Below are 9,856 nucleotides of genomic sequence, written 5' to 3' on the forward strand. Positions count from 1 at the left end.
GAGGCATACCAAGTTTCATCCCCATCCGACACTGAACATGTGCGCGGGCGCGTCCGAAACGCAGTTTTTTACTAGGCACGTGAATGGATTCTATGGTCAAAATTTGTGTTTCGGACGCGCCCGTGCACATGTTCGGAGTCGGATGGGGATGAAACTTGGTACGCCTCTCTAACATGATGTGTTGGAGAGTGGTACCAAGTTTCATCCCAATCCAACACCGAACATGTGCGTGGGCGCGTCCGAAACACAATTTTTGACCATAGGAAATCCATTCACGTGCCTAGTCAGAAACTGCATTTCGAACGCGCTCGCGCACATGTTCGGTGTCCGATGGGGATGAAACTTGGTACGCCTCTCCAAAACATTGTGTTGGAGAGGCGTACCAAGTTTTATCCCCATCGGACACCGAACATGTGCGTGGGCACGTCCGAAACACAATTTTTTACCATAAAATTCATTCACGTGCCTAGTAAAAAATTGCGTTTCGGACGCGCCCGCGCACATGTTCGGTGTCGGATGGAAATGAAACTTGGTATGCCTCACCAAAATGGTGTTTTGGCAAGGCGTACCAAGTTTCATCCCCATCCAACACCGAACATGTGCGCGGGCGCATCCGAAACGTGCCCATAGAATCCATTCACGTGCCTAGTCAAAAATTGCATTTCGGACGCGCCCGCGCACATGTTCGGTGTCGGATAGAGATAAAATTTTTGAATATAGGAAATACATTCAGGTGCCTAGTCAAAAACTGCATTTCGGATGCACTCGCGAACATGTTCGGTGTTGGATGGGGATGAAACTTGGTACGCCTTTCCAACACATTGTGTTAGAGAGGCGTACCAAGTTTCATCCCCACCTCACACAAAACATGTGCGCGGGCGCATCCGAAACACAATTTTTGACCATAGGAAATCCATTCACGTGCCTAGTAAAAAATTGCATTTCGGACGTGCCTGCGCACATGTTCGGTGTCGGATGGGGATGAAACTTGGTACGCCTCTCCAACACATTATGTTGGAGAGGCGTACCAAGTTTCATCCCCATCCGACGAACATGTGCGTCATGTTGGAGAGGCGTACCAAGTTTCATTCCTTTCCGACACCGAACATGTGCGCGGGCGCGTCCGAAATGCAGTTTTTGACTGGCACGTGAATGGATTTCCTATGGTCAAAAATTGTGTTTCGGACGCGCCCGCGCACATGTTCGGTGTCGGATGGGGATGAAACTTGGTACGCCTCTCCAACACATCATGTGTTGGAGAGGCGTACCAAGTTTCATCCCCATCCGACACCGAACATGTGCGCGAGCGCGTCCGAAATGCAATTTTTTACTAGGCACATGAATGGATTTCTTATGGTTAAAAATTGTGTTTTGGATGCGCCCGCGCACATATTCGGTGTTTGATTGGGATGAAACTTGGTACGCCTCTCTAACATGATATGTTGGAGAGGCGTACCAAGTTTCATCCCCATCCAACACCGAACATGTGCGCGGGCTTGCCGAAACGCAATTTTTGACCATAGAAAATCCATTCACGTGCCTAGTCAAAAACTGCATTTCATACGCACCCGCGCACATGTTCGGTGTCGGATGGGGATGAAACTTGGTACACCTCTCCAACATGATGCATATGTTCTGTGTCGGATGGGGATGAAACTTGGTACGCCTCTCCAACATGATGTGTTGGAGAGGCGTACCAAGTTTCATCCCCATCCGACACCTAACATGTGCATCTTGTTGGAGAGGCGTACCAAGTTTCATCCCCATCCGACACCGAACATGTGCGCGAGCACGTCCGAAATGCAATTTTTGACTAGGCATGTGATTGGATTTCCTATGGTCAAAAATTGTGTTTTGGCATGCCTGCCCACATGTTCGGTGTCTGATGGGGACGAAACTTAGTACGCCTCTCCAACACAATGTGTTGGAGAGGCGTACCAAGTTTCATCCGCATCCAACACCGAAGATGTGCGCGGGCGCGTCTGAAATGCAATTTTTGAGTAGGCACGTGAATGGATTCTATGGTCAAAAATTACGTTTCGGGCGCGCCCGTGCACATGTTAGGTGTGGGATGGGGAGGAAACTTGGTACACCTTTGCAACATGATTTTTTGGAGAGTGGTACCAAGTTTCATCCCCATCTGACACCAAACATGTGCGCGAGCGCGTCCGAAACACAATTTTTGACTAGGCACGTGTGGATTCTAGGATCGTCAAACCTTTCCGGTTACAGGTTACACGGAATGAAGAGCAGGTACCGCATGAGAAGTCAGTGTCAAGAGTGAGAGAGCTATAAGAGAAGAGTGTAAGCAGCGGGAACGGGAGTCCGAGAGACCGGTTTTGAAAACTTTTTCCCATTTTTAAGTGAATCCCGCCTGTAATATGTGTCAAGAAGGAAGATGGGCTCATAAGAGTTCCACGTTGTATAAATTCTTAGCCTATTTTCTCGTAATTTATCCATTTTCTTAGTAGTGTCCGCCCAAGTGTGAAAAACCTAGTAAGTTTTGACCTAGGTATATAAGTGAACACAACTAAGAATTTGGGGCTTTTTTGGTCATTTGTAAAGAGAAGAGCTCTCCATCTCTAGCTAAGCTTATCTAAGCTCCAAGCCTAATTGTGATTAACTCTTTATGATTAATACATTGGCTATGGCTTCTCTTCATTGTGTTCTCTCTCTCTCTCTCTCTCTCTCTCTCTCTCTCTCTCTCTCTCTCTCTCTCCTAGTGTATGAATGAGAAGCAATGACTCCTTGCTCATGTGTGATTGAGTAGTGGATAAGCTCTCTAATCATTCTTTCATTAGTGTAAGAGCTTTGTCTATTGATTTAAGGATTTCTAGTCTACTAATCTAGCTTGTGGGTTTGCTTATTGGGCTTGGGAAGCATGTGCGGGATAGTAGATAGATTCTATGCTTTCTTGCTTGCTTGAATGTGTGGGTTTGATTCTTAAATGTGTAGCATTGCTTGCTTAATCACATGCTTAGTCTTCTTTGTTATTAGCTTATGTTAATGAGCTTGTAGTGAAGGGAATGTGTGTGTGTGTATTTAGCTTAATCTAGAGAGAAGAAGAGGTTAGCATAGATTGTTGAGTGAATGAGTGAGCATCATCATTGCTTTGCTCATTTGATTAGCTTGTAGGAGTGGGTTAATGACTAGATTAGTGCCCTTGATTAAGTTAACTACTCTCTTACGTTGACACGGTAGGATTTCCTTCATGTGCTAGCCAGGTTAAGCTTCCTGCATTGACCTCTTCTCCTTATCCATAGGGTTGAGAGTTGTGTGGATGCTGCTACGCTATGGCAGGCCCATCAGTGGATATTGAAAGAGAGATGCATGCAACTGGGGTGGCACATAAAAATAATATGTACACAACATTGAAACGGGAAATGCATGCCATTGTGAAGGCAGAGATGAATGTATTGGAATGTATGATGCAAAAAAGATTAGACGATGCACTTGCCACTTTTGAATCATGGAAATCAAAAGTGGAAAAGTGCATAAGTGAAAAGGACGCTATGATAGAAGAACTCAAGGGAGAACTTACAACGCGTAAAAGTAGGTCAGAAAAGGATGGGGCAAACCCTCAGTGATAGAGGAGCTGAATAACATTAAGGAGAAGGTGAAAACATTTCAAGAAGAGGAAGAGCAAAAATCACGGGAAGCCTCCTCATGGGCGGATGTCCTCACCAAGACACAAAAGAAGGTTAATGAAGCGGAGAAGTGGATTGAGGTCGCAAAGAAAGGGAAAGGTGGCCTGCATGAAGCTACACCCTCATCAACATGACCATAGAGGAAGAGAAAAAGAGGAAGACAAGGGCTCTTCATGTCCGTGTCACGGGTCTCAAAGACACTGACAAAGTGGAGGAAGAAATGAAAGAACACTTGAAGCGCATGAGCATCTCCGAGCCTACACACATAGGTGCTTGGAGAGTGGGGAAGAAGGGGAATGAGGGGAGAGGAAGCTCTAAGGAAAGAGCGCTCATCATACGTTTCCCTACAATGGAGGCTAGGAAGGAGTTCTTGAAGAAGAGTCCTACACTCAAGAAGACTGGGGCACAAATAGCACAGATGCAAGAGATGATGCCTGAGATCAAAGCAGCCAGGGAGAAGGGGAAAATTGCTTTCTATAGAGGAGGAAGAGTTGTGATTGTGGAGAGACGCACCACATGATGGTGCGCAACCTATGGGACCAGCCTAAAACTAGCAGCATGGAACTGTAACGGGTCATTGAAGCTAGATGTATCATGTGGGCGCCTTTAAAGATAGCTTCAAAGGAAGAGACATTATTTTCTACTGAGAGACACACCAGACTCTCGGTGGCACATTACCTAGGGTGACAAGATACCATTGGGAGACTACTTGTAGACAGGAGGTGAGATTAGAGCATAGAGGACGTGGGTCAGGAGGTGTGGCAACCTTATTCAGGGAGGAGTTGCAGTTCCTCATTTGTATTGTTTGGAGAGATGAGCATGCCAAATATATGTCGGTCAAGGTGAAAGCGGAGACTGGAAGGTCACTCTATATTGCCATATGCTATTTTCCCCCAGCACATCTCACTATGCACCGCCCAAGGGGCAATCACCATATATGATACTGGATGAGGACATATGGGAATTCTCTAGGGATGGGGATATCATCCTTCTGGGGGATTTTAATGCCAGGACGGGCCACTCTCAGACAGTCTTTTACGATACCTCAGAGGAGATGTTGAGAGAGTTGGATGTCAGTGATTTGGGATTGGCCAGGCTTTCGCAGGATGAGAAGCACATTGGGTATGGGGGATATCTGACAGATAATAATGGGGACTGCACATGGACTGGCCATTTTGAATGGCCTACAGAGATCTCCAGCATTGAGTGGGTTCACTTGTTTTCCTCACAGACATGGGGCTAGCACAGTGGATTATGTTTTGGCTCAGCTCAGTTTTATACCCTCTATTTAGGACTTTATAATCAGCCCTAGGCCTATTGGGGTAGCAGTAGATCACGCCCTCCTCACCTTTACCATCTCATTCTAGTTTAGTACAGCTCGGTTGGCACAGACATCTATGCATACCCAATACACTTTTACATCGGAGACTGACTCTTTCTATAGAGATGGCATATACAGACGCTTAGTTATTGAGGAGCCGGGACGTCCATTAGAGGAGCTCACCCAAATATTGACAGAGACATTACATGATGCAGCAGAGGCATACCCACACACCCAGCCTGAGCACAGACGTCGTTTGGGGAGCATGCCCTAGAACAGTTGGTATGATAAGGAGTGTAGAGAGACAAGAGCCACACTTCAGAGAGAGGTGCCTCTGGAAGTCATCACTCATAGACAGTCATAGATTTCCTTCCGACGCCTAGTACGACAGAAGAAGAGGACTTATCGTGCTCAGTTAGAGAGAGAGTTGTACCAGCTATTCTTGAGTCAGGACTCAGGCGAGGCATGGAAATTTTTCCATGAGCACTCCCCTCCATCGGCTTTCACATCCACTGATATTTGGGGTGATTATGCATCATCTCTTTACACAATCCTAGGAAAGCCTCCTCTACCAGATCCTTCGGAGCCATGCCCACAGACATGCACTTTCTTTACCATCGAGATGGTCAAGAAAGCTATTGACAGGATGAGAACTAGGACAACATATGATCATGATGGATTGGTGGCGGAGCACTTCATACATGCTAGAGATATGCTAGCAGAGCTTCTTGTAGTGATGTTCAACCGAGCCATGTGTGAGGGTTTTCCTGACACTTGGAGTATGTCCACTATTGTGCCCATCTTCAAGGCAGGAGACCCAATGATGCCTGGGAACTACCGCACTATTATGTTTGGGCACACATTGGCCAGGTTATATGCATCCATTCTTGAGCATCAGTTGAGTAGATGGGCAGAGAGAGCAGGCATACGAGCATCAGGACAAACAGGTTTCTGGAGGGGCTTTTCTACTCTTGATCACATATTGACACTTAGAGCTATTATTGAGGAGGGCAGATCACATGGCAGGAGGATTTATTGTACCTTTGTGGATTTTTGCAAAGCATTTGACATAGTCCCTAGAGCCCAACTGATGCGCAGACTACAAGAGATGGGTGTACCCACAAAGCTGATTTGGGGGGTCATGGCTATGTACAGGATAGTTGTGGGACAGGTTTGTACTCCAGAAAGGTATCTGAGCTGATTCACTCCACTATTGTGGTGAAACAGGTATGTCCACTCTCCCCTACTTTGTCTGGTATGTATGTAGATGAGGTTTCAGATTACATCAAGAGGGGGGGTGATAGAGGAGCACATGTAGCAGGGACATGGATTTCATTGCTACTGTATGCAAATGATATTGTGTTGATATCGGATTCACGAGAGGGGATGCAACGACATTTGGATGCATTGCACACATTTCCTAGTGATAGCGGCTTATCGGTGAACCTTGGCAAGACCAAGGTTATGGTGTTTAACACCACACCACAGTGGGTCAGGCGATCTGCAGAGCGACCATTTCATGTGGTCCGAAGATGGTGGAGTATACAAATGCATACACCTACCTTGGAGTGGACTTTAGTGGTCGAATGTTTTCTTTGAGGAGAGCAACAGAGACTCGACTGACAAGAGCATATGCAACTCTGGGGAGGATGGAGAGGATGTGTTTGCACGTTCAGTTTCAAGAACCTCGAACAAAGCTCTGGCTTTTCGACACCAACACTTTGGTCACATCAGCTATGCTATATGGGGTGTAGATATGGGGACCATCAGTAGATCATCATAGCCGAGTTGGCAGTACTGATGGATGAAATGGTATGGAGAGACCTCTGGTCTCTATGATTTCTCAGATGATTAAGGCCAAGGCCTTTGTACCGCATGCAATTATTTGTGTAGAGCTTGCTGCTCCCCCATTGTTCATAGAGGCATTTACCAGATCTGTCTCTTTTATACACATTATTTGGGATCTCCCCAGAGACAGATATGCCCGCCTAGCTTTGGAGTCTTCTCAACAGCTTGCCTCACAGGGGGAAACATCTTGTTGGTATGCACAGATGACATCTTGGTTTCATCTACATGGGTTTGACATGGATAGACTACCCCCTTTCCAGTACTCGCTAGACGCACCCTCCTTGTCCCTCACGCAAACCGAGATTACCCGGCTCGTCAGGCAGGACTTGATTCAGTTAGACACTAGGAGGACATGGACACAGCCAACGCGTGAGCTGGACACAAAGATGGCTTTTATAGAGAGCATCTTCTCCAGCTCATAGAGGATGGATTTGTGTCCAGACCGACCTACATGGACACTCATTTATCCCGATGTGCTATTGGTCAGATGCGCACATCATCACATCAGTTTTACAGGTTGAGATTGGAAAATTTTGGGGGTACAAGCAGAGGCCAGAATTTGCCAGTTGTGTCATATAGAGCCAGAGACAGAGCTACATCACATATGTCATTTTCCAGTATACTATGAGATACGAGACCACTTCCGCTGCCTATTCAAAGAGGGTTTTGGACCACTGGCTAGAGTTATGAGATATGAGGATCAGAGATGCCTTGGGATTTTTTTGTTGGAGCTACGCAGACCCAGGGAGGGTCTCTTGAGGAGCTCAGACAATGGGAGACATTCATAGAGGGAGATCACTGATTTCTTCAGACCACAGACTCAGCAGGCAAATGAGCAGGCATCACAACAGACTTCAAAGTCCACCTGTACTAGAGGTATTTTGACTGATAGGGCCATTGAGCTTGGGCGATCGAGACGCCCATCATCACAACTTCAACGGAGGCTGCATCAGAGGGTCCGGACTATTCTAGCACGACATGGGAGACATCCAGTTAGAGTACTCACCAAGGAGGACATTGATGAGTTTCGCCAGCGACGACGACCGATGCTAGACATCTTGGGACCCTGATTTCAGCATTTCAGCTCATTTCAATTTTTTAGTCTTCTCTTTTTTTACCACATAGACATTGTATCAGAGTTTTTCTTTTAGCACATAGACATTGTATCAGATTCGCCACTTTGTAACCTTTTTTGGTCTCATAAGTCATTTTGGCCTTTTGTAGACGTATCATTTCATTTCATTTCATTTCTCTCTCTCTATTCTCTACATAAAAAATTGATTTTTTATGAATACATAAATTAAGGAGTATTTTGTACTCTCTCTCTCTCTCTCTCTCTCTCTCTCTCTCTCTCTCTCTCGTGAACAAAATTGGCAATATACAAAATCTCAATTGGTAAGTCCCAAGAGATAGCCCCACACAACAACCTTACATGTATAAGAAAAGAACTCACCTAAGATCTCTGATAAGCTATATAGATATTTGCTTGGAATATCAACAAACTTGAAATTCGTATTATCAACAAACTTTAGATATGAAGTCAGCTCATGGAGAAAATTTGTGCATGAGCTACAAAAGATACACTGATACAAAAGAATTAGCAGAGTTCAATACATAAGGCACCATTACTTTTATAGTATTTTTTCGTATTTTGTGGAGAACAAACTTCAAAGATTTGTTGCAAATGTTCTCAATAAATATTTTCACTCATGATGCACATTGAAATTTGAATACATGCCTCACAAATCTTAAGATGTGATGGCCAAGATGAGGAGCCTTCACATGCTAAGCACTCGTCTTGGCCACCGCATGACAACAAAGATAGACATGGAGCAACATGGAGACCTGCTCAGAAAAATGAGGCTAATTCCATTAAGAAGGAGATGTCGAGTTCTTTATACCACATGTGCTAACTCATGTCTTATTGAACAAGTGTAGAAAAGCATCATGAGTTATGTAGAGAAGCAGTAAGTAGTTGTTACAATTTATATAACTTGTGCCTAGAGAGTGACAATTTGCGGCTCTACCAGTCCTTAGCGACATGATGTGCAACCCTTCAAAACATGTGACAATTTGCACCACTACCAATCCATGATGTTCGACCCTTCAAAACATGATGGGCCATTTTTCTTGAAATATAAGATCAAATTTGTACACGTGTACTTAAAATTAGGTAGCTGGGCCATGTTTCAAATGCCAACAAGATCATTGGATTAAGGATTGTCCCATTGACAAGGAGGAAAAAGTGCAGGCAAGAGCGGCAACTATGAATTGGCCAAGAGTACCTAGGTACTGTGCTGAGTGTGGAGTAAATCACCTTTCTAAAGACTGTCCAGTAAAAGCGGCTGAGAAGCCATCTACACCTACGTCTTTGGGAATGATTGGGGTGATTCCTTCACCTACCTCCTCTGAAAATGAAGGCGAAACTAAACCAATTTATATAGTGACACATGCCCAAGCACAAAGAGCCAAAGAGACCTTAGATCAATTGATACTAGAGTGCCAAAAGGAACCGGTGCTCAGAGAAATGTCAAAAGAGGAGCAACAAAAACAAAAGCGAAGACGGAAACAAACAAGAAAAGGCAACAAAAACAAAACCGGGGTAAACAGCGGTACGGAAACATCCGAAACGGGATCATGGGAGTCCATCATCCTTGAAACACCTGAAGGGGTATGAAAAGAGTATGTAGTTAAATCCCCAACTGCTGAAACAGAGCAAACAAATGGAAACCAACCAGCACCAGTGCTAGTTGTAACACGGGCAAGGGCAAGAATGGAATTAGAACAAAAAGGGAATCAATCTACAAAAGAAAGTTCCAGTTCACACAAAACCAAACGAAAAATGAGACACTTGAGGTTGAAAAGGACAAAAGAGAGTTCACCAGAGTCTGACTCGGATCAGGGCATAAGAGAAGTCATAGAGTCAAGACAGAACATCACTCAACAAAACCAGGGTCCAAAAAGAACTAACAAGGGACAAGAAGCAGATGAGCCTGCTTCAGAGACACGAAGCAATGAGGGAGGATCGGTCATTGTTGAT

At 45.0% G+C, this 9,856-nt stretch overlaps 2 pseudogenes; both read left to right on the forward strand.

Moving 5' to 3' along the window:
• Positions 1–3,293: 3,293 nt before the first annotated feature.
• LOC147622569 (uncharacterized) lies at positions 3,294–4,167 on the forward strand (annotated as a pseudogene).
• Positions 4,168–4,477: 310 nt separating this feature from the next.
• LOC147622570 (uncharacterized) lies at positions 4,478–7,886 on the forward strand (annotated as a pseudogene).
• The last annotated feature ends 1,970 nt before the right edge of the window (positions 7,887–9,856 follow it).

This window comes from Cibotium barometz, chromosome 28 (assembly GCF_041138505.1).
Source record: "Cibotium barometz isolate CiBa-2024 chromosome 28, ASM4113850v1, whole genome shotgun sequence".
Lineage (NCBI taxonomy): Eukaryota > Viridiplantae > Streptophyta > Polypodiopsida > Cyatheales > Cibotiaceae > Cibotium > Cibotium barometz.